Genomic DNA, 23,481 nt, shown 5'->3' on the forward strand with positions numbered 1-23,481 from the left:
ATAATATCATGTATGAAACGAGTCGCCAGTCCAGGTTCGATGCACGATGCTGGATGCTTGGGGCTGGTGCACTGGGACGACCCAGAGGGAGGGTATGGGGAGGGAGGAGGGAGGAGGGTTCAGGATGGGGAACACAGGTATACCTGTGGCGGATTCATTTCGATATTTGGCAAAACTAATACAATATTGTAAAGTTAAAAAAAAAAAAAACAGAAAACAATTAACAAAATGTCAATGAGTATACATCAATCTGGTTTTAGAAAAGGCAGAAGAACCAGAGGTCAAATTGCCAACATTCGCTGGATCATCAAAAAAGCAAGAGAGTTCTAGAAAAGCATCTATTTCTGCTTTATTGAATATGGCAAAGGCTTTTGACTGTGTGGATCACCACAAACTGTGGGAAAGTCTTCAAGAGATGGGAATACCAGACCACCTGACCTGCCTCTTGAGAAATCTGTATGCAGGTTGGGAAGCAACAGTGAGACCTGGACAAGGAACAACAGATTGGTTCCAAATAGGAAAAGGAGTACTTCAAGGCTGTATATTGTCACCCTGCTTATTTAAGTTATATGCAGAGTACATCATGAGAAATACTGGGCTGGATGAAGCACAAGCTGGAATCAAGATTGCCAGGGGAAATATCAATAACCTCAGATATGCAGATGACACCACCCTTATGGCAGAGAGTGAAGAGGAACTAAAGTTTTTAGCCTCTTGATGAAAGTGAAAGAGGAGAGTGAAAATGTTGGCTTAAAACTCAACATTCAGAAAACGAAGATCATGGCATCTGGTCCCATCACTTTATGGCAAATAGATGGGGAAACAGTGGAAAACAGTGACAGACTTTATTTTTGGGGGCTCCAAAATCACTGCAGATGGTGACTGGAGACATGAAATTGAAAGATGCTTACTCCTTGGAAGAAAAGCTATGACCAACCCATACAGCATATAAAAAGCAGAGGCATTACCTTGCCAACAAAGGTCCATCTACTCAAGGCTGTGGTTTTTCCCGTAGCCATGTATGGATGTGAGAGTTGGGCTATAAAGAAAGCTGAGCACTGAAGAACTGATGCTTTTGACCTGTAGTGTTGGAGAAGACTCTTGAGAGTCCCTTGGACTGCAAGGAGATCAAACCAGTCAATCCTAAAGGAAATCAACCCTGAATATTTATTGTAAGGACTGATGTTGAAGATGAAACTCCAATACTTTGGCCACCTGATGTGAAGAATTGACTCATTGGAAAAGACCCTGATGCTGGGAAAGATTTGAAGGCAGGAGGAGAAGAGGACGTCAGAGGATGAGATGGTTGGATGGCATCATCAACTCAATGGACATGATTTTGAGTAAACTCCGGGAGTTAGTGATGGACAGGGAAACCTGGCATGCTGCAGTCCATGGGGTCACAAAGAGCTGGACACGACTGAGTGACTGAACTGATGCTGATACACCTGTCAATAATTACTTTAAATGAAAATGGATTAAATGCTCCAATCAAAATACATAGAGTGGGGAATGGATAAATAAACAAGATTCATCTATCTGCTGCCTACAAGAGATTCTCCACAGATCTGAAGACACACAGACTAAAATTGAAGGGATAGAAAGAGGTACTCCATGCAAAAGAAAAGAGTTGGGGTAGCAATACACATAACAGACAGAATGGATTTTAAAATGAAGACTGTAACAAAAGGCATAAAAGGGCATTACATAATAATAAAGGAGTCAGTTCAATAAGAGTATATAATATTTATAAACATACACACAATATAAGACCACCTAAATATGTAAAGCAAATATTAACAGACAAAAGGGAGAAATAAACAGCAATGCAATAGTATCAGGGGACTTTAATACTTCACTTACATCAATGGATAGATTATCTAGAGACAAAATTAATAAGGAAATATTGGCTTTGAATGACATATTAGACCAGATGAACTAATGTTATATATAGAACGTTTCATCCCAAAGTAGCAGGATATACATTCTTTACAAGTGCACATAGAACATTTTCTAAAATAGATTACATATAAGACTACAAAACAAGTCCCAAGAAATTTAAGAAGACTGAAATTATATTAAGCATCTTTTCCAACTGAAATGGTATGAAACTTGGAAGAAGAAAATTGGAAAAAGCACAAACATGTGGAGACTAAACAACATGTTACTAAATGTTTAAACAATGGATAATCAAAGAAATCAAAGAGGAAATAAAAAATACTCTGAGGCAAATGAAAACGGAAATACAATGTAGCAAAATCTATGGGATGCAGCAAAAGCAGTTCATAGTGATACAGGTCTACATCAAGAAATAAGAACAATCTAAAATAATCTAAATGTACATTGAAAGGAAATAGAAAAGGAAGAACAAGCAAAGCTCAAAATTAGTACAAGGAGGGAAATAATAAAGATCAGAGTGGAAATAGAGACTAAAAAAGAGATGGATCAATGAAGTTAATAGCTACTTCTTTGAGAAGATAAACAAGTGGACAAACCTTAACCAGACTCATCAAGAAAAAAAAGAGAGAAAGCCCAAATTAGTAAAAATCAGAAATGAAAGAGGTGAAATTACAACCAACACCACAGGAATACAAAAGATTTTAAGAGGATACTGTGAATAATTGTATGCTGACAAATTAGAAAATATAGAATAAATAGATAAATTCCTAGAAACATGCAATCTTCTAAGACTGAATCATGAAGAAATAGAAAATCTGAATACCAATTACTAGTAATAAAACTGAGTCAAACAAACAAACAAAAAAACAACCCAAAAGTCCAGGTCCAGGTGACTTCACAGGTGAAATCTATCAAATATTTAAATAAGAATTAATATCTATCTTTCTCAAATTATTCCAAAAATAGAAGATGAAGGAACACGTCCAAACTTGTTTTATGAGACCAGCATTACTGTGATCTCAAAATCGGACACCACAAAAACAGAAATTAAAGGTCAATATCATAAATATTAACATAATATTAACATAAATAAAAAAATACAAAAATCCTCAACAAAATATTAACAAACCACATTCAACAATACATTAGAAGGATCATACACCATGATCCCCTTGGATTCATTCCAAGGATGAAGAATGGTTTAACATCTATAAATCAATTGATGTGATACACTACATTAACAAAAGGATAAAAATCATTTGAAGATCTCAGTAGATGCAGGGAAATCATTTGACAATATTCAACATCCATTTATGACAAAAACTCTGAACAAAGTAGGTATAGAGAGAACATGCTGTGCAGTGTTAAGTCACTCAGTCTTGTCCGACTCTTTGCGACCCCATGGACTGTAGCCCGCCAGACACCTCTGTCCATGCGGATTCTCCAGGCAGGAATACTGGAGTGGGTTGCCATGCCCTCCTTCAGGGGCTCTTCCCAACCCAGGGATAAAACCCAAGAGTGGGAATGTACCTTTGTGTAATAAAGACCATGTATGACAAACCCACAGCTAACATCATAATCAATAATGAAAAGCTGAAAGCTTTTCTTGTAGATCAGGAATAAGACAAGGATGTCTAGTCTCACCTCTTTTATTCAACATAGCATTAGTCCTAGCCACAGAAACCGGATAATAAAAAGAAATAAAAGACATCCAAATTCAAAAGGAAGAAGTAAAACTATTTGCAGATAACATCATACTATATATGAAAACCCAAAGACTCCAACAAAAAACTATTAGAAATAATGATTCAGTAAAGTTATAGGATACAAAATTAATATACATAAAGCAATTGCATTTCTATGCACTAATAATAGAGAAATAGAAATAGAAATGAAAAAAATCCCATTTAAATTTCATCAAAAAGAATGAAATAATTTAAACCAAGGAGGTTGAAAGACATGTAATGTAAAAACTATAAGATATATACTACCCATTATGGCTTTCAAATATCATTTTCCTGTTGAGTTATCCACTATTCAGCAGATTGAGCTAAAAGTCAGTGTAATCTATCCTGGTACATTTAATTCATTAATCCCATAATCAGACAAGGGTACAAGTAGCCATCAGCAGAAGCCTGATTGATTGGCAGGTCAGATTCCACTAATGGGTGTTTTCTAGGAGAAATTTCTCCAAGTCCTTGGAGATGACTCTGGGGAATCAGATTGGTTTTCTCCCTCATTTAAAAGAACACCATCCAATCCCAGGTACAGATTAAGAGAGTTGGCTCTGGGCAAGCCTGTTGTTGGGATTTCCTCTAGGCTGATTTCTTCTGCCTCCTGGGATGCAAATCATTTCCCTACCCTTAATTGCTTTCTCCAGTTGGTACCCTAAGTCCTGGACTTCTCCCTGGCATTCATTATGACTTCCTGGACTAGGTGTGAGACCAAGGGCAATTTATGACCTTTTGCATTATCTTTAAACTGCAATAGACACAGGGAGAAAGTGTTATATAGTATGTAAAAGAGCCTAACATAGTGCCTGGTATATACTAGGTATTAAATAAAATATCAGGGTTGTGCTCCCTGCTTCTGATAATATTAGCCTGCTGTAGGAAAACTACTCTGAATACTATATTTATTTGGTATAGTTTAGTGTACTCTCTCACCTGAGGCTTTTTCTCTTTGGCAACCGATGACTTCTGGTAGTTTTTATTCTTTTAACTCCATGGCAGAAATCTTCAATGGTGGATTCTGAAACAGTAGCCAGATAGTTGGCAGTGAATAGTCTCATAACCACTACCTAGATTTTTGTGTTCAGAGAGTACCTATTATGTAATGTATTCAAGGTCTAACATATATTTTTGTGTCTTTTCTGGTAGACTATATATTTTTCAATCACATTTGGTGTCCCTCCCTGTACTACCTCTACTTATAGAAAGATGATACTTTTTCACCCTTCTAAAATCAGGCTGTAACATATGACTTGCTTTGGCCAGTGAAATATGAATAGAAGTGGCATGTGTCATTTCTAGGCGGAAGCTGAAAGAAGGAGTGCTTGCCTTTCTGCTTTCCCTTTTCCATATCATGTGTTACCTGGCAACATCCCATATGGCTCCTTACCTATTAGCCAGGATCCTAAAGTGAGGACAACTAAGATCTACTTAAGAATAGAGCTCTCCCCACTGCCCTCCCACCAACCTATTTTGGACATACAGTACGAGCAAGAAATACATGTTTATTATAAGTCACTAGAATTTTGAGATTGCTCCTTATTGCAGCATAACCTAGCTTATACTAGCTTGTATAACATTCAAGGATGTCAGAAGAATGAATATAAACAAGTCATTTGCCATTGGTACACGACAAATGTTGCTTGAACTTGGACTGAGGAGCCAACTTCTTGTTACAATTCTAGTATAAATATTGAAAAAGGCCAGGTGTTAGAGGTGGCCCTTTTAAAGACAAAGCCTGTTCTGTGACTTAGCACTTTGACCTCTCTCCCTGCATAATGAAGTAGAACCTCTAGGCAGTCCCAGAGGTCCCAGTTCAATGGCTGTCATGACTTTATAGAAAGCGTATTATAAATCTTCACTTTCTCTCATCATAAACCAGTGTAAGAATGGGCATCTGTGTTGCAAGTGGAATTTTCTGCTTTTAGTGACTTGACACTTTGGCTCTTTTGTTACAAACCCAGTTTTAATTTTCTTAACATAGTCCAGGCACAGCACATAAACCTCTGCACCCTGGGGAGGCCTATATGATAAGTTCCATTAGGACACTAAGCTTTTGGGTTTTTTTTCCTTTGCTTGAATTGATTCCAAGTGTTCCAACAAGTAGCCAGGTGATTTCCTTGTCTGGGCAGCTCAGGGGCAAGGGGGAAAACAAGGTGTTGGAGCAAACAAAGTAATTGGTGAACTTGAAGAAGGTGTATTAGTGACCAGATGGGTGGAAAACAAGGCACTGACTTTCAGTGCCTTTTCAAGCTTTCAAGTTTGGTATTTTTAGAGTCCTTTGTGTCCAGAAAATTGCAAGTGAAAATCAAGTAAATATTCAATAAATATTCAATGAGCATTTGTCTTCTTTACTAAAAATTACTTGATCTCTCAACCTTTAGCATTTCACACAGTTGAACTCTCCTCCTTGAAATATGCTCTTCTTTTGGCTTCTATGACACTTGTTATATCTCTCTAGTTCCTCACTGATCTCTTTTGCTGGACCTCTACTTCTGGTAGTCACTAAATGTCAGTATTCACCATGGCTCTGTCTTAGCACCTATTCTTATTCTACACACTGTTCCTGAGAAATATCACCTATTTCCTTTACTTCAGCAGCCATCTCTATATCACCAACTAAATTCTCTTTCTAGAACATCATATTCATACATTCAAATGCTACTGAACACCTTTATTTGGATGTCCCATGGGTATCTGAAAATCAGCATGTCCAAAGGACCATATGATCTCTTACCGCCTATGCTTCTCCTCTTATATGTTCTTTATATTAATGAAGGTACCATTGTCTACCAAGCTGTGCAAACAAGAAACACAAATGTTATTCAAGATCACTCTCTCTCCCTCATCATATATAGCAAATACTTATATAGTGATGATTTCTGAATCTCTCAATATCTATGTTCCCAGAATTGATGCTTTTGAACTGTGGTGTTGGAGAAGACTCTTGAGAGTCCCTTGGACTGCAAGGAGATCCAACCAGTCCATTCTAAAGGAGATCAGCCCTGGATTTCTTTGGAAGGAATGATGCTAAAGCTGAAACTCCAGTACTTTGGCCACCTCATGCGAAGAGTTGACTCATTGGAAAAGACTCTGATGCTGGGAGGGATTGGGGGCAGGAGGAAGAGGGGACGACAGAGGATGAGATGGCTGGATGGCATCACCGACTCAATGGACATGAGTTTGGGTGAACTCTGGGAGTTGGTGATGGACAGGGAGGCCTGGTGTGCTGTGATTCATGGGGTTGCAAAGAGTCGGACATGACTGAGCGACTGCAACTGAACTGATTGGTTTATAAAATCCAGATGCAGGTTCCATCAGCATCTTAAAGTCAACATTTTCCAAATATAATTCACTACCTAGTATATTTCATTTGCTTTATTTCACCATGTATAAATATCATCCTCACCATGCCATGCCATGTGATTTTATGCCTCTATGAATTTACTTGTGCTGTTCCCTCTGCCTAAAATTCTCTCCTTTTCTCCATCTGAAAATTTCCTATTTATCCTTCAAAGTTCAGCAATAATGCCACCTTCTCTGTGAAGCCTTTCATAGCATCATTTGGAATAAATCTTATATTCATCTATATTACCATAGCATCTATCTATATCTGTCCCAAAATGGTTAGCATGCTATAACACATTTATTTTTCATGTTTTTCTCTTTATTAGACTTTAAGCTTCTTGGTAACAAGGAAAATGTTAAAACCCCATGAACAGTATGAAAAAGCAAAAAGATAGGATACTGAAAGATGAACTCCCCAGGTCAGTAGGTGCCCAATATGCTACTGGAGATCAGTGGAGAAATAACTCCAGAAAGAATGAAGGGATGGAGCCAAAGCAAAACCAATATCCAGTTGTGGATGTGACTGGTGATAGAAGCAAGGTCCAATGCTGTAAAAAGCAATATTGCATAGGAACCTGGAACGTCAGGTCCATGAATCAAGGCAAATTGGAAGAAGTCAAACAGGAGATGGCTAGAGTGAACATTGACATTCTAGGAATCAGCAAACTAAAATGGACTGGAATGGGTGAATTTAACTCAGATGACCATTATATCCACTATGTGGGCAGGAATCCCTTAGAAGATATGGAGTAGCCATCAAGGTCAACAAAAGTCTGAAATGCAGTACTTGAACGCAATCTCAAAAACGACAGAATTATCTCTGTTTGTTTCCAAGGCAAACCATTCAATATCACAGTAATCCAAGTCTATGCCCCAACCAGTAATGCTGAAGAAGCTGAAGTTGAATGGTTCTATGAAGACCTACAAGACCTTTTAGAACTAACACCCAAAAAAGATGTCTTTTTCATTATAGGGGACTGGAATGCAAAAGTAGGAAGTCAAAAAACACCTGGGGTAACAGGCAAATTTGGCCTTGGAATACGGAATGATGCAGGGCAAAGGCTAATAGAGTTTTGCCAAGAGAACGCACTGATCATAGCAAACACCCTCTTCCAACAACACAAGAGAAGACTCTTCACATGGACATCACCACATGGTCAACACCGAAATCAGATTGATTATATTCTTTGCAGCCAAAGAGGGAGAAGCTCTATACAGTCAGTGAAAACAATCCCAGGAGCTGACTGTGGCTCAGATCATGAACTCCTTATTGCCAAATTCAGACTTAAATTGAAGAAAATAGGGAAAACCACTAGACCATTCAGGTATGACCTAAATCAAATTCCTTATGATTATACAGTGGAAATGAGAAATAGATTTAAGGGACTAGATTTGATAGATAGAGTACCTGATGAACTATGGACTGAGGTTTGTGACATTGTACGGGAGACAGGGATCAAGACCATCCCCATGGAAAAGAAATGCAAAAGAAAAATGGTTGTCTGGGGAGACCTTACATATAGCTGTGTGAAGAAGAGAAGTGAAAAGCAAAGGATAAAAGGAAAGATATAAGCATCTGAATGCAGAGTTCCAAAGAATAGCAAGGAGAGATAAGAAGCCTTCCTCAGCAATCAATGCAAAGAAATAGAGGAAAACAGCAGAATGGGAAAGACTAGAGATCTCTTCAAGAAAATTAGAGATACCAAGGGAACATTTCATGCAAAGATGTACTCGATAAAGGACAGAAATGGTATGGACCTAACAGAAGCAGAAGATATTAAGAAGAAGTGGCAAGAATATACAGAAGAACTGTACAAAAAAGATCTTCACAACCCAGATAATCATGATGGTGTGATCGCTGACCTAGAGCCAGACATCCTGGAATGTGAAGTCAAGTGGGCCTTAGAAAGCATCACTATGAACAAAGCTAGTGGAGGTGATGGAATTCCAGTTGAGCTATTTCAAATCCTGAAAGATGATGCTGTGAAAGTGCTGCACTCAATATGCCAGCAAATTTGGAAAACTCAGCAGTGGCCACAGGACTGGAAAAGGTCAGTTTTCATTCCAATCCCAAAGAAAGGCAATGCCAAAGAATGCTCAAACTACCACACAATTGCACTCATCTCACATGCTAGTCGACTGAGTGACTTTACTTTCACTTTTCATTTTCATGCATTGGAGAAGGAAATCACAACCCACTCCAGTGTACTTGCCTGGAGAATCCCAGGGACAGGGGAGCCTGGTGGGCTGCCGTCTATGGGGTCGCACAGAGTCAGACATGACTGAAGCGACTTAGCAGCAGCAGCAGTTTGAAAATAAGAGCATAAATGGGAGTTGAGATGTAAAGGAGCAGAACATTTGTGTATGTTTGTATACTATTGAAATCAAGTTGGTATTGAATCAAACTTGATTGTTATAGTGCTATCAGTTGAAATGCTGATAATAGCCGCTGTGTGTGTATTAGTTGCTCAGTCATGTCCGACTCTTTGTGATCCCATGGACTGTTGGCCGCCAAGCTCCTCTGTCCATGGAATTCTCCAGGCAAGAATACTGGAGTGGGTTGCCATTACCCTTCTCCAGGGGATCTTTTCGAACCCAGGTCTCCCTCTTTGTAAGTGGATTCTTTCCATCTGAGCCACCAGGGAAGTCCAATAATAACCACTAAAAATAACTAAAAAATATACAGGAAAAAATTGAGAAGGAAATAAAAAAGACTTCTGGAGAAAAATCAATCACTAAAGAAGGCATTAAGGAAAAATTGAGGGGGGAAAGACATGAAATATAGAAAACAAATAGTAATATAGCAGAACTAAGTCCCTTCATATTAGTAACTACTTTGAATGTGAATAGTGAAAAATTTCTAATTATTAGACAGGTGGATAGAGAGGATTAAAACACATGATCAAACTATATACACTGTTCACCAAGCTCGGTTTGCATCCCAAGAAACAAATAGGTTGAAAGAGAAAAGATGGAAAAAGATATTTTATGCAAATAGTAACCAAAAGGATGTTGTAGTGGTTATACTATTATCAGACAAGATAGATTTAAAAACAAAAAATGTTACAAAAAACAAAAAGATCGTTATATATTGAAAAGAGTGTCAATCCTTCTAGAAGATTTAAACATTATAAACATATGTGTACCCAATGACAAAGTCTCAAAATATGTAAGGCAAAAACTAACAAAATTGGAGGGAGAAATGGACAGTTCCACAATAATAACTGGAGACTTCAGTCTCCAGTAGGTAACTTAAGCAATGGGAAAGAACTACATAGAAGGTAAGTAAAGCAATAGGAGATTTAAAGAAAACACCTAGTGTACACCAACCAGACCTAACAAACAATTATAGACCATTCCACTCAACAATAGTAGAATATACATTTTTCAAGTGCACATGTGGTATTCTTCAGCAGATACCATATGTTAAGCTACAAAACAAGTCTTAAATAAGTTCAAAAAGATTGAAATCATACAAAGTACTTACTCTGACCATAGTGGAATGAAATTTGACATTAAGAAAAACAGAAGAAAACCGGGAAAATTTTTCAAATATGTAGAAATTTAACAGCCCACTTTTAAACAGTCAATGAGTCAATGAAGAGATTACAAGGAAAATTAGAAAGTCCTTAAAATGAATGAAAATAAGAATACAACATACAAAACCTAACATGATGCAATGAAAGTCATGCTTAGAGGTAAATTTACATGTGTAAATGCATATATTTAAAAAGAATAAAAATAATAAAGATCTCAAGTCAATAACCTAACTTTATATCTTAAAGAACTAGGAAAAGAGTGACTTAATCTCAAAGGGAGCAGAAGGAAGGAAATGCTAAAAATTAGAAGAGAAGTAAACAAAATAGAGAATAGGAAAACAAAACAGAGAACCAACCAAAAGTTTGCTAGAATGAATAAGAAAAAATAAGAAAACTAATTACTAATATCAGAAATGAAAATGAAATGGGAGACAAAATTACAGGCCTTACAAAAATGTTAAAAATGATTATAAAAGAACATTATGCACAAATATATGTTAGCAAATGAGGTGGACTAGAGGAAATGGACAAATTATTAGAAACACAAAACTTCCAAACTGCATGGAAGAAGAAATAGAAAATATGAGCAGACATAAAACAGGTAGAAGGATTGAATCAATAATTTAAAACCTCCCTAGAAAGAAAAACCTAGAACCACATGGCTTCACTAATGAATTCTGTCAAACTTTTAAAGAAAAATTAACACCAGTCACTCTCAAAACTTTCCAAAAATAGAATAGGGAGTGCCAAATAACCCATTTATGAGGCCAGCATTAGCTTGATATCAAAATCAGATAAAGATATCACAAGAAAAGAAAATTACAGATCAATATCCTTTATGATTATGGGTGCAAAAATCTGCAATGAAGTATTAGCAAACCAAATCTAGCATCCTATTAAGAAAACTATTCATTAACATTGAGTGAAATATATCCAAGGAAGGTAAAAGTGGTTCAGCATATGAAAAAAAAATTAATGTAATATACCATATTAATAGAATGAAGGGGGGAAACTGCAAATCATCATTTTCATTGATGCAGAAAAAGCATTTGACAGAATCCAAAACCCGTTCATTGTAGAAACACTAAAAACTTGGGATAAAAAGAAACTTCCTCAACCTGATGAAGGACATTTATGAAAATTGCACATCTAACATCATACTCATGCTTTTGAACTGTGGTGTTGGAGAAGACTCTTGAGAGTTCCTTGGACTGCAAGGAGATCCAACCAATCCATCCTAAAGGAAATCAACCCTGAATGTTCATTGGAAGGACTGATGCTGAAGCTGAAGCTCCAATACTTTGGCCACCTGCTGCAAAGAGCTAACTCATTAGAAAAGACCCTGATGCTGGGAAAGATTGAAGGCAGGAGGAGAAGGGGACGACAGAGGATGAGATGGTTGGATGACATCACCAACTCAATGGACATGAGTTTGAGCAAGCTTTGGGAAATGATGAAGAACAGGGAAGCCTGGTGTGCTCCAGTCAATGGGGTCGCTAAGAGTCGGACAAGACTGAGTGACTGAACAACATCATAATAGGGAAAGAATGAAAGCTTTTTCTTAAAGATCTGTATGTCGCTTTGTCAAATTGGTCAGTGTTCTTTACATATATATTTATTAACTCAATTTTATTGTTTCTTTTTTTTAAAATTTTATTTTATTTTTAAACTTTACATAATTGTATTAGCTTTGCCAAATATCAAAATGAATCCATCACAGGTATACATGTGCTCCCCATCCTGAACCCTCCTCCCTCCTCCCTCCCCATACCATCCCTCTGGGTCGTCCCAGTGCACTAGCCCCAAGCATCCAGTATCGTGCATTGAACCTGGACTGGCATCTCATTTCATACATGATATTTTACATTCATATCTTATGTATTCCTAGTAAATTTGTCTACTCATCCATCCATTCCTGAATCAGATGTGTTAAAATATCTCATTATGATTATGGATTTGATTATCCTTCATTTTAACTCTGTCAACTTTTACTTTTTATACATTTGAAGCTATATTTTTACACACGTACAATTTTTAAGTAGATGCCCATTTATTAATCACTCTAATGTGTATCTTTGTCTTTATTAATGCCTTCAACCTTCAATTCCATTTTGCCCATTCTATCTTTTCTACCTTATTTTTCTTTTAAATGATTTCATTCATTTTATCTTAGGTATGGTTTCTATAGACAGTATATGGTTGAATTTTTATATTTAATATGAGTGTCTCTGTTTTCAAATAGGTGTTTCTAACCCTTTTACATTTATTGTGACTATTGATATATTATTATAATTTTTGATAAGTTATTGTTATTTTTTCCCCTTTTCTTGTCATGTCACATTGTCTAGGGGCATGGGTTTTTTCCAGAGTGCATTTTTTCCCACCTATGACTTGAGTCAGGGACCACATAATTGTTGTCTTCAGGCCATTGATCAGATTTTTTTCAAAGAAAACAGCCTTTTCATTTCTCTGCTTTCTTTCTTCACCAGGTATACCAGTTTTAACTCTGACATACATGGAACTTGCAGCCCTGAGTCTAATTCTATTAAAATTCCAAATCCTAAGAACTATATCTGGTTCACTTATTCTTTGAGCCACAAGTCTTCAAATCCTACTCACCATTTTGGGTATTTTCTTTGTTTTTGGCACCTGGATATTTCTTTTCTTCCTTTCAAGATCAAGTCTACATTTACACTTTAAAATATGGCACTTCTATACATCTGGAATGTATGAGTTTGTGGTGTGTGTGTGTGTGTGTGTGTTAGTGGGATTTTGGATTACTTCCTACATTAACCTAGGCTTTGATGTTGTCTAAAAACAAGCCTGTGCTTTTAACCACTAGGCTCTACTGCCTCCCAGTGTTGTTTTTCCCCTTAGGCTGTCAATATTACCCTTGATGCTTCTGTGCATTTTATAAATAAGGAGACAGAATTTGTGACATGCACTTTCTTTATACAATATAAATAGACATATCTGTCACAGTTGAGTTTATCAAGCACAGAAAACAAGTTAGCAAATTAATTATCCGTTGTTTACCTTCCACATGAACCAATTATTCCCTTCATTAGCTAACAGTTTAGCTTTGACTCAGGACCTTAATAAATGAAAACCTTATTAGCCTGTTTTCTTTGTATACCAGATTTCACTGTACACCAGGGAACCAACTTCAGATAGATAGTTCCTTCTTGTGAAAGCAAGGTCTAAAGTTTAATGAAGAAACTAAAAATTGGTTCATGGAACTGAGGTGTATGCTGACTGTTTTTTTCCTATTGCACACATTCTGCTTTGACTAATATATTTAGAAGATTGAAGATCAACACCTGTTCCTCCAGTAGTTCTCTCTTGTACAGTGACATTTGCCTCACCCGGTATAAATACCCAGGGTGATTAAGCTGTCAGATATCATGGGACTTTTTCAGGGGTGAGGACAATGAATCACTCCTGGAATTTCTCACTGATGGCCCCCCAGATGTCTGCCATCCACCTTACCTGTTATTTCGTTGCCCACTTCTTAAAATTAAGCCAGGGTCTCCAAATGTTGTGGCATTTGAGGACTCTCTATCGTTATAGGGCTAGATGATCTATTACTAACAGCCCTCCCAATTCTGGCATTTTATGGGCTCAAATTTCATTGCCAACTACCACGATTGAGAACAGATATCACATGACATTAAGTTTGTGCTTTAGAAAGTGTCAATGCTCATGTTTATTGCTAAAACAGGACTTAACACAAAGCTATTTGTAGTAGAGAACTCTCCAGAGTCCCAGGGATTTTCTAACAATGGGGAAAAAGGAAAGGAAACTAACATTTATTGAGTTATCACATAGCATGTCTTGTTTTAGTTAAAACTTACTGCCTATGAAGAAGGTTCTATTTCACCCATTTTATAAGAAGTTTGAGAAAATTTAATCAACTTGTTCAACGTTGCATACATAATGATTAGCAGAAGTGAGATTTGAATCCAAGTTCTAGTTTCAAAGTCTTTCCACAACTCATGTTTCCTGTCTATCCATTAATTTAATCATTTATCATATATTTATTGAGTACCTATTATGTGCCAGATAGGCACCGTGAATACAGTAGAGAATAAGACAAGGTTCTTGCTCTCTATCAGAGTTCATTTACAGCATGAAATTATTTTGAATACAGTAGACCACAGGACAGTGACCATCTCCATGGCTACAGAAACATTCAAAACAGATGACTTGATTGCAAAGATCCTGGCGGGCCATGGTGAGATTTGGTTAACACTGGTGAGAAGAGGGACCAATTTTGATCTGATCATCCTCTTATTGGAACCCCTGAAACACCCCATCACATTTGACCAAAACAGATGTCAAGTGGTATGAAGGGAACTTAATCCTTCTTATGTATACAAGCCTCTGAAAAAAAAAATCAACTATATATATATATATATATATATATATATATATATATAATTCACCCATTTTAAGTATATAATCCAATGGTTTTTAGTATATTTACAGAATTACACAGCTATCACCACAATCTAATTTTAGAACACTTTCATCACCTCAAAAAAGAAATCACATAAACATTACCAATCATCTCCCATTCCTGCTGTTCCTCCCTCTCTGCTCCAGCTTCAGGAAACCACTAATCTACTTTCTGTCTCTATGGATTTTCCTATTTTGGACATTTCACATAAATGGAGTTATGTAATATATGATGCTTTATGACTGGCTTCTTTTACTTAGCATAATGTTTTCAAGGTTTATCCATGTTTTAGCTGTATTAGTATTTCATTCTGTTCTTTGGACAAATAAAATACTATTGTTAGGTTATACTACATTTTATTTATCCATTCATTAGTTGATTGACATTTGGTTGTTTACACCTAGTAAACTGCTCCTGTCAATATTTGTGTACAAATTTTGTTTAGGCATCCATTTTCAGTTCTTTTGAGCATATGTTAGGAGTGGAATTGCTGAGTTCTATGATAATTTTTGGGCTTCCCCAGTGGCTCAGCAGTGAAGAATCTGCCTGTAGTGCAGGAGACCCAGGCTCCATCCCTGGGTCGGGAAGACTCCCTGGGGAAGCGTATGGCTACCTGCTCCACAATTCTTGCCCGGAGAATCCCATGGACAGAAGATACTGGCGGGCACAGTCCATAGGGTCAGAAAGAGTCAGACAAGACTGAAGCAACTGAGCACACACACACACATGGTAATTTTTAATGCTTAAAATATTGAGGAACTAACAAAAAATTTTTAACAGAGGCTGCATCATTTTACATTCCCATCAACAATGTTCCTGTTTCTCTGAATCCCTGTCAGTGTTTTAAAAACCTCTTTAAAGTAGACCATGTAGCACTTTGATATTCATATGGGAGAGTTGGACTATAAAGAAAGCTAAGCGCCAAAGAATTGATGCTTTTGAACTGTGTGGTGTTGGAGAAGACTCTTGAGAATCCCTTAGACTGCAAGAAGATCAAACCAATCAATCCTAAAGGAAATCAGTCCTGAATATTCATTGGAAGGACTGATGCTGAAGCTGAAACTCCAATACTTTGGCCACATGATGCAAAGAACTGACTCATTGGAAAAGACCCTGAGGCTGGGAAAGATTGAAGGCAGGAAGAGAAGGGGACGACAGAGGATGAGATGGTTGGATGTTATCACCGACTCAATGGACATGAGTTTGAGCAAGCTCTGGGAGTTGGTGATAGACAGGGAGGCCTGGTGTGCTGCAGTCAATGTGGTTGCAAAAAGTCAGACATGACTGAGCAATTGAACTGAACTGATTAATATTAATACTAACAATATTAATAGCCAACCCTTACTTTGTGTCAGGTACTTTCCTAAGCACTTTACATAAATTAACTCATTGAATCCTCATGAGAACCTTATGATATAGGTACTGTCTTTTCAGATGAGGCACAGAGAAGATTCAATGATTCAACATTAAGTTGCCCAAGTTCACAAAACTAAAACATTTCAGGGCCAATATCTGAATTTAGGAAGTCTGACTTTAAAATCTGTGCTTTTGACAAATAAGTAATACTGTTTCTCTAACAAAAATATTCGCATTCTAAGTATTTTATACACATTTTCTCATCTCACCTCACAAAATGCAATTGTATCACCACCATCTTATACATGAAGTGTCTACATCATAGAGAGGTTACTCAAGGTCACATGGCTTGTATGTGTGAAATGAAGATACAAACCCAGGTCAGGCATGCTTAGCCCTTCTGCTCTTTGGAACAAGGCTAGAACTCAAAGACTTTCAGTGGCAAGAGTGGAAGGGAAAACAATGCCTATCAGCAGTTCCCACTATTAGGGGTAAAAACTACAAGAAACAGAATCACTTCAATCCTACTGAATTTTCAAGAGACCTGTTTGCAAATATTTGCAACTAAAAAGTGAATGGAAAATTAACTGAGAGGTTCAGGTGAAACTCTGTGACATGGGAACTTTTTGTGGTAAGGAAGAGGAACACTGTTCAAATAAGAATGCATTCCCACTGGATTGTCATGAGCAATTATCACTGGTGACAAAGGCGAAGCACTAGCTATCTTTTAGAATGGTTTTCAATTGCACTTTTCTTTTAAAAAAGTTAACAGTTTCACATTTAGCTTTTTGTCTTTCCAGGCAAGAAATCAGTGGCAGACTCCTTGGATTAAGGTACTTATTTTGATGAATGAAAGGTGGGGGATGTCTTGGTGAGGAAAAATTTGGAAAACAATGGGAAATACCTGTAACTCCAGGTGTGAGCTAGAACTTAAAAGCCTCAGTAATATGGCTTAAAGCTCAACATTCAGAAAACTAAGATCATGGCATCTGGCCCCATCACTTCATGACAAATAGATGGGGAAACAGTGGAAACAGTGTCAGACTTTATTTCTTGGGGCTCCAAAATCACTGCAGATGGTGATTGCAGCCATGAAATTAAAAGACGCTTACTCCTTGGAAGGAAAGTTATGACCAATCTAGATAGCATATTCAAAAGCAGAGACATTACTTTGCCAACAAAGATCCGTCTAGTCAAGGCTATAGTTTTTCCTATGGTCATGTATGGATGTGAGAGTTGGACTGTGAAGAAAGCTGAGTGTCTAAGAACTGATGCTTTTGAAGTGTGGTGTTGGAGAAGACTCTTGAGAGTCCCTTGGACTGCTAGGAGATCCAACCAGTCCATTCTGAAGGAGATCAGCCCTGGGATTTCTTTGGAAGGAATGATGCTATAGCTGAAACTCCAGTACTTTGGCCACCTCATGCGAAGAGTTGACTCATTGGAAAAGACTCTGATGCTGGGAGGGACTGGGGGCAAGAGGAGAAGGGGATGACAGAGGATGAGATGGCTGGATGATATCACTGACTCGATGGAGGTGAGTCTGAGTGAACTCCAGGAGTTGGTGATGGACAGGGAGGTCTGGCATGCTGCAATTCATGGGGTCGCAAAGAGTTGGACACGACTGAGCGACTGAACTGAACTGAGCTGAATGTTGACTGCTTTATCGAATTGACAAAGGCTGTGTGGCCGTGAGGATTATAGCCTACCGTCCTTCTGAGTTCTATTCTGGACCCTGGCAGTTGCCTCACATGTAAGTTTAATCAAATTACTTAACTTCTCTCTCCCTTGCTTTCCCCACCTGTGAAATGGGCATCATAGCCCCTATCACATAGAATTATGAGGAGGATTAAATGGGTTAATACATGTAAAATGCTTAGAACAGTTTCAGGCATACAGTAAGATCTCATTAAGTGTTTTTGTTTAGGTTTTAGTTGCTAAGTCATGTCTGACTCTTTTGCGACCTCATGGACTGTAGCCCACCAGGCTCCTCTGTCCATGAGACTTCCCAGGCAAGAAAAATGGAGTGGGTTGCCATTTCTTTCTCCACATTAAGTGTTTATTGCTTATATAATAGTGGTAATAATAATAATTACAATTGTTGTATTTTGTCAGGAAAAGGTAATATCATAAACCTTAAAATATAAAAACCCTGAGATCTCAGTTTTAGAAGATTATCCTAGATAAATAATTGCATATTCAATTGAAAGTATGTTCACCAGAAACATGTTTATGTAGTGGAAACCTGGAAATCATCTATTAATAATGTAGACCTTCATGCCTTAACAAGGAATAATCTTTACAAGATATTAATAAATGAAAAAAATCAGTCCATAAAATAGTACATTATAATTCCTTATTTTGAAAAATATGTATATACATATGCTTGGAGAAAGGTCTGAATATCAATACATTAAACAGTAGCTATCCTTGGGTGGTTGGCCATTTCTGTGTCCTCCTGGCTATTTATGCTTTATTCATTTTTTCCTCAATGAACAGGTATTTCTGTAATTTTAAACAACCATCTTAAAGAGTCGAAATCTGCAGTGTCTGACCTGCCTCACCCAGCCATGGGTTTGGTCAGTTAATAGATGCAGCCCAGGCTGCATAGGAGATACTTTACATTCTCTACAGCCTTCGGGAACAGAATCTCAATTAGAACATCAAGGTCTGGCTTCTGCGGCCCCTTGCTGTGTCAATTCCACCTAGGAGTTGCTGTGGATTTGCATAAATTAAACGCCCGCTGGATTGCTGCCATTGTCTTGAAAAATGGAATGTGACCGGCATGGGGGAGGGAAGGAAAGGGAAATTCGCCTTTGTTTCATGGCACCCTCTTCTTGTTAATGCTCATTCAAGACTGCTTTAACTGCAACTCAGTTGTGGTTTGGTAATTTCCATGTTTTCTTTTCTTTTTTTTTTTAAACGAGGAAAACAATTTGAGCAGCATTTTCTTTCGTGAGAGGTACTCCTTAGGGAAGAGATCTTGTACAGCCAGATCACATGCCATGGGATGTGCATGGGCTTAGAATCATAGAATTTTCAAAAGAGAGGTGCCCTGGGGACTGTCAGTTCAGTGCTGCCCGCAACCAACTTATGTCCATGCTGACCTTACATGAAACAAAAGGCTCATGTTCTTTTTGTATTTTGTATCATGAAAGCAATTTTGCTTTTGAAAATATTTTCTCTTTGTAATTTTTAACAATTCATAAATAATTTTTAAACTTGAACTGCATATGATAAGTGCTTTTTAAGAGATTCTGATTTTGATATTCTACCCGGGGTTGGGGAAAGATGAGTTTGTCCATAATGCCCTCACACATAGCAAGAATCATCAGTTTAAGCCAAGCCTCCCTCCCCATAGCCATCTTGCTCTTTCATTCAGTTATTATTGAGTCACTACCATGTTCCAGGGAATGTGCAAGGTCATGTTATATACCTTCTCGTGAAAAGAGAAGCTCCACAGATTTCATGAATAAGTCTGTCGTTCAGTAGTATGAATTAGATTCATTCATCCATCCTTCTCGGAGAAGGCAATGGCACCCCACTCCAGTACTCTTGCCTGGAAAATCCCATGGACAGAGGAGCCTGGAAGGCTGCAGTCCATGGAGTCACTGAGGGTCGGACACGACTGAGCGACTTCACTTTCACTTTTCACTTTCCTGCATTGGAGAAGGAAATGGCAACCCACTCCAGTGTTCTTGCCTGGAGAATCCCAGGGACGGGGGAGCCTGGTGGGCTGCCGTCTATGGGGTCGCACAGAGTTGGACACGACTGAAGCGACTTAGCAGCAGCAGCAGCATCCATCCTTCTATCCATCCATTGAACAAGTATTTATTGATCATCTATTACATCCCAGGCAATGGTCTAGATTCTTCAGGTAATGATAGTGAGCTGCAACTTACATTCTAGTGGGGAGAGAGGCAATAAATAAATAATATAAAGTCAGGCAATGGTAAGTGCCATGAAGAAAAGAAAGGATATGGGAGTGCTGTTTTAGATGGGATGGTCAGGGAAGGCTTCTCTGAGGAGGTGACATTTGAGCAGATAGTTGAATGGAAGAGACTAGAGCATGATCAGAGGTATTCCTAGGGTTGAAATCTATTTTAAACAGTTATCTACTGTCTATTTCCAGAATTTGTTGAGACTTGGGGCAGCAAGTTTCCCCTGACTCCAGAATAAGAGATGATCAGGTTCAGGGAAGCAGTGGGAAGCATTCTACAGCCCATATGGGAATCCAAGAGTCCTAGCATTAATCAGGCCATAGTTCACAGAGAAGGACTCAGAATGCCCATCAGGATCGCCTGTATCAGGAACAAAAATCAGCTGTTGGAATGGTCAGCTCCTCAGGCTCTCAGGCTCTCTGTTTCCATGATGGATAAATCACTGGTCTCCGCTAACCTCCTCTACTCTTCCTCTGTACCCTCACCCCATCCATCCAGTAGGGTAACTGAAAGGTATGGATGAGCTCCTGGTTCCACAGAGCAAAGTTTTAAAACCGCTGGGATTGACATGTACACGCTGCTATATTTAAAATAGATAACCAATAAGGACCTCCTATATAGCACAGGGAACTCTGCTCAATACTCTGTAATAACTAAATGGGAAAAGAATTTGAAAAAGAATAGATACATGTATATGTATCACTGAATCACATTGCTGTCCACCTGAAACTAACACATTGTTAATCAACTATATTTCAATATAAAACTTTAAAAATAAGAACTTTGGAGCACCAAAAGAAAAAAAAAAAAATGTAAGTGTAGATGCTCTGAAAGCCTACCCCAGGAAGGAACGAAGCTGGTTGTCACAGCATCCAGGCAGCATTTAACTGACAGCATGAGAGGAGCAAACCAGAAAGCCATTTCTGTTCTTGGGGGCAGGATCACAAGCAACGGTGGGGAGAAAGGGAGAGAAAGCAGATAAACACAGATGAGCTTCAGGGAAGACAATGTACCAAGCCAATACCAAGGCAGTTAAGCAGTACTAACTGAGTGAACAAGGATGCCAGCAGTGGCTGTGACTGTAACCTTCTGTCTTTCCTTTTGATACCACCTCTCTGTTTCCAGTACCTCTGATTCGGCTCCCATCCAGATGCTGAGTTTGTTCTCAATTAACTGCCCACTAATCTCCCTAGAAAGAGTAACTTGGAACATCTCTAAGCACTGGGTTATAAACTAAGTATCCCAGAGCCCCAGGGTTCTGAGATGGTGCTTTGGGGGCTACTGTGGGAAATGAGCAGGAGTTGACTGAGCATGTAGGCTTTGGGGTCCCCAGTCCCCAAACAAATATTTGTATCTGTTATACACACAGGCTGGTATTAAAAGGTCTAAAATTTTTTTTTAAATCCCCCAAACAAAAGCTGTCACCTTAAGGCGTTACTTCTTCTGGGCGGCAAGTAGAGTTTAATAATTAAGAGTTAGGGTCCAGGTTAAGGCAACCTGCATTCGATCTGATTTCAGTCATTCTCAAATTACTGGAAGCTGTTAGTTTCATCATAAGGTTGTCAGGAGGATCAAAGAGAGTGTAAGGAGGGCATTGCACAATACCCCATCATAAGGACATGGTAAATGTTAACAATTCTTAGCTATATTTATTAAGGTGATCTGGGCCAACACTACCAGCATCTCCTGAGAGCATGTTAGGAATGCAGAATCTCAGGCCCCACTGCAGACCTACAGTACCAGAATCTGCAGCTTAACAATATCTGCTGGTGATTCATATGTGCATTACAGCTTGAGAAGCACTGGTTCAAATGACATTCAAGACCAAAAGACTGATCTTTAATGGTGGCATTCTAGGAGCTATTTGGGGGCCGTGAGAGGCCCTTCCTGGTGTCCTTCAAATCATACCATGTAGACTGTTACTTTCTCCACAAGCAAAGTTGATTTTTCAAGTGAAGTGTCTGATGGCGCATCTTTTAAGGCAAAGCTCAAGCGTTCTCTTCTCAGCATAACCTTTCCTGACCCACCTATCCCACCATGCACACCCTCAGGGAGCTAAACACTTCTTCCTTTGTCCTCTTCTCAACTCTGATTTCTATGTTATGTTGCCAAAACACATACAGGACAGTTGGAATGTATACCCAGCAACTCAGATGTGCAAAAATGTTCTCTAGAATTGAACTAAACTAACCCCCAGGAACTTCCCATCCTGCTGGGCAGTTGGGGGAGGAAATGCAGACACACAGTTCATGGTGCCAATGGAAAGAGATCTGCCTCTTTGGATAAATGCTGAGTCTTGCATGTTTTAACTTCGTTTCCCCTCCCCTTACATGGGAGGTGTCTAGGAGCTGTCAGGTTGTAGACAATAGAGCCTTGGATCTGTCTGTGCTAATTCTCCGAGTGCTCACTACTTTCTGCTAAGGAGTGGCTGGCCTGGAATAATCCCTCCACTTCTGTGTTGCTGGATGTTGAAGTGCAGTGGGTCCCTTCTGGTCTTTTAAGGACCTCATTGGTTGCACCTGTTGCTGGGAGCCATAGTCCTAGCTTTTTTTTTTTTTTTCTGGTTGCAAAGCCCGCCCCCCCCCCCCACCCCCGATTTTGTATCCTCGTCAATCTAAACAACAGGTCTCTGGTGGTCCACTGGTCCTCTCTACCCCTTCATTTTAGATTTTCTGCATGCCAGGCCAGTTGTGAAGAAACAGAAGTGCTACATTAGATTCATAAGCTTTGAGATCTCCCTCCCCTATCACCTGGATGTCAGATTGTTCCAGCAACAAGGTGAATGCAGGTTTTCTCCTAGGGGGCTTCATATCTTCCCATTCTGTTCTGGGCGAGGAAGAGCCCTCACTGTTTTGGTAGTGTCTACCAGGCTCCTATGTTATCTGTCCACTTGCTCCTCTCCTTGATGGGAACATTCTTTATATCCTAGACTGAGTTCGTTTTACTCATGGCCCATGGTAAAACCGCATGTTTTGCTTTGAATATATAAAAGGAGCTTCTGGTGTTTGAAAATGCTTTCTTCTCTGATAAAGCCTCATTTCTATGAATTTTAATTTTTTAATTGAATTTTTATTTTATATTGGAGTATAGTTGATTTAGGGCTTCCCTCATAGCTCAGTCAATAAAGAATTGAGACCCAGGTTCAATTCCTAGGTTGGGAAGTTCCCCTGGAGAAGGAAATGGCAGCCCGTTCCAGTATTCTTGCCTGGAGA

Source organism: Bos indicus, chromosome X (genome assembly GCF_029378745.1).
Source record: "Bos indicus isolate NIAB-ARS_2022 breed Sahiwal x Tharparkar chromosome X, NIAB-ARS_B.indTharparkar_mat_pri_1.0, whole genome shotgun sequence".
In the NCBI taxonomy this organism is placed as follows: Eukaryota; Metazoa; Chordata; class Mammalia; order Artiodactyla; family Bovidae; genus Bos; species Bos indicus.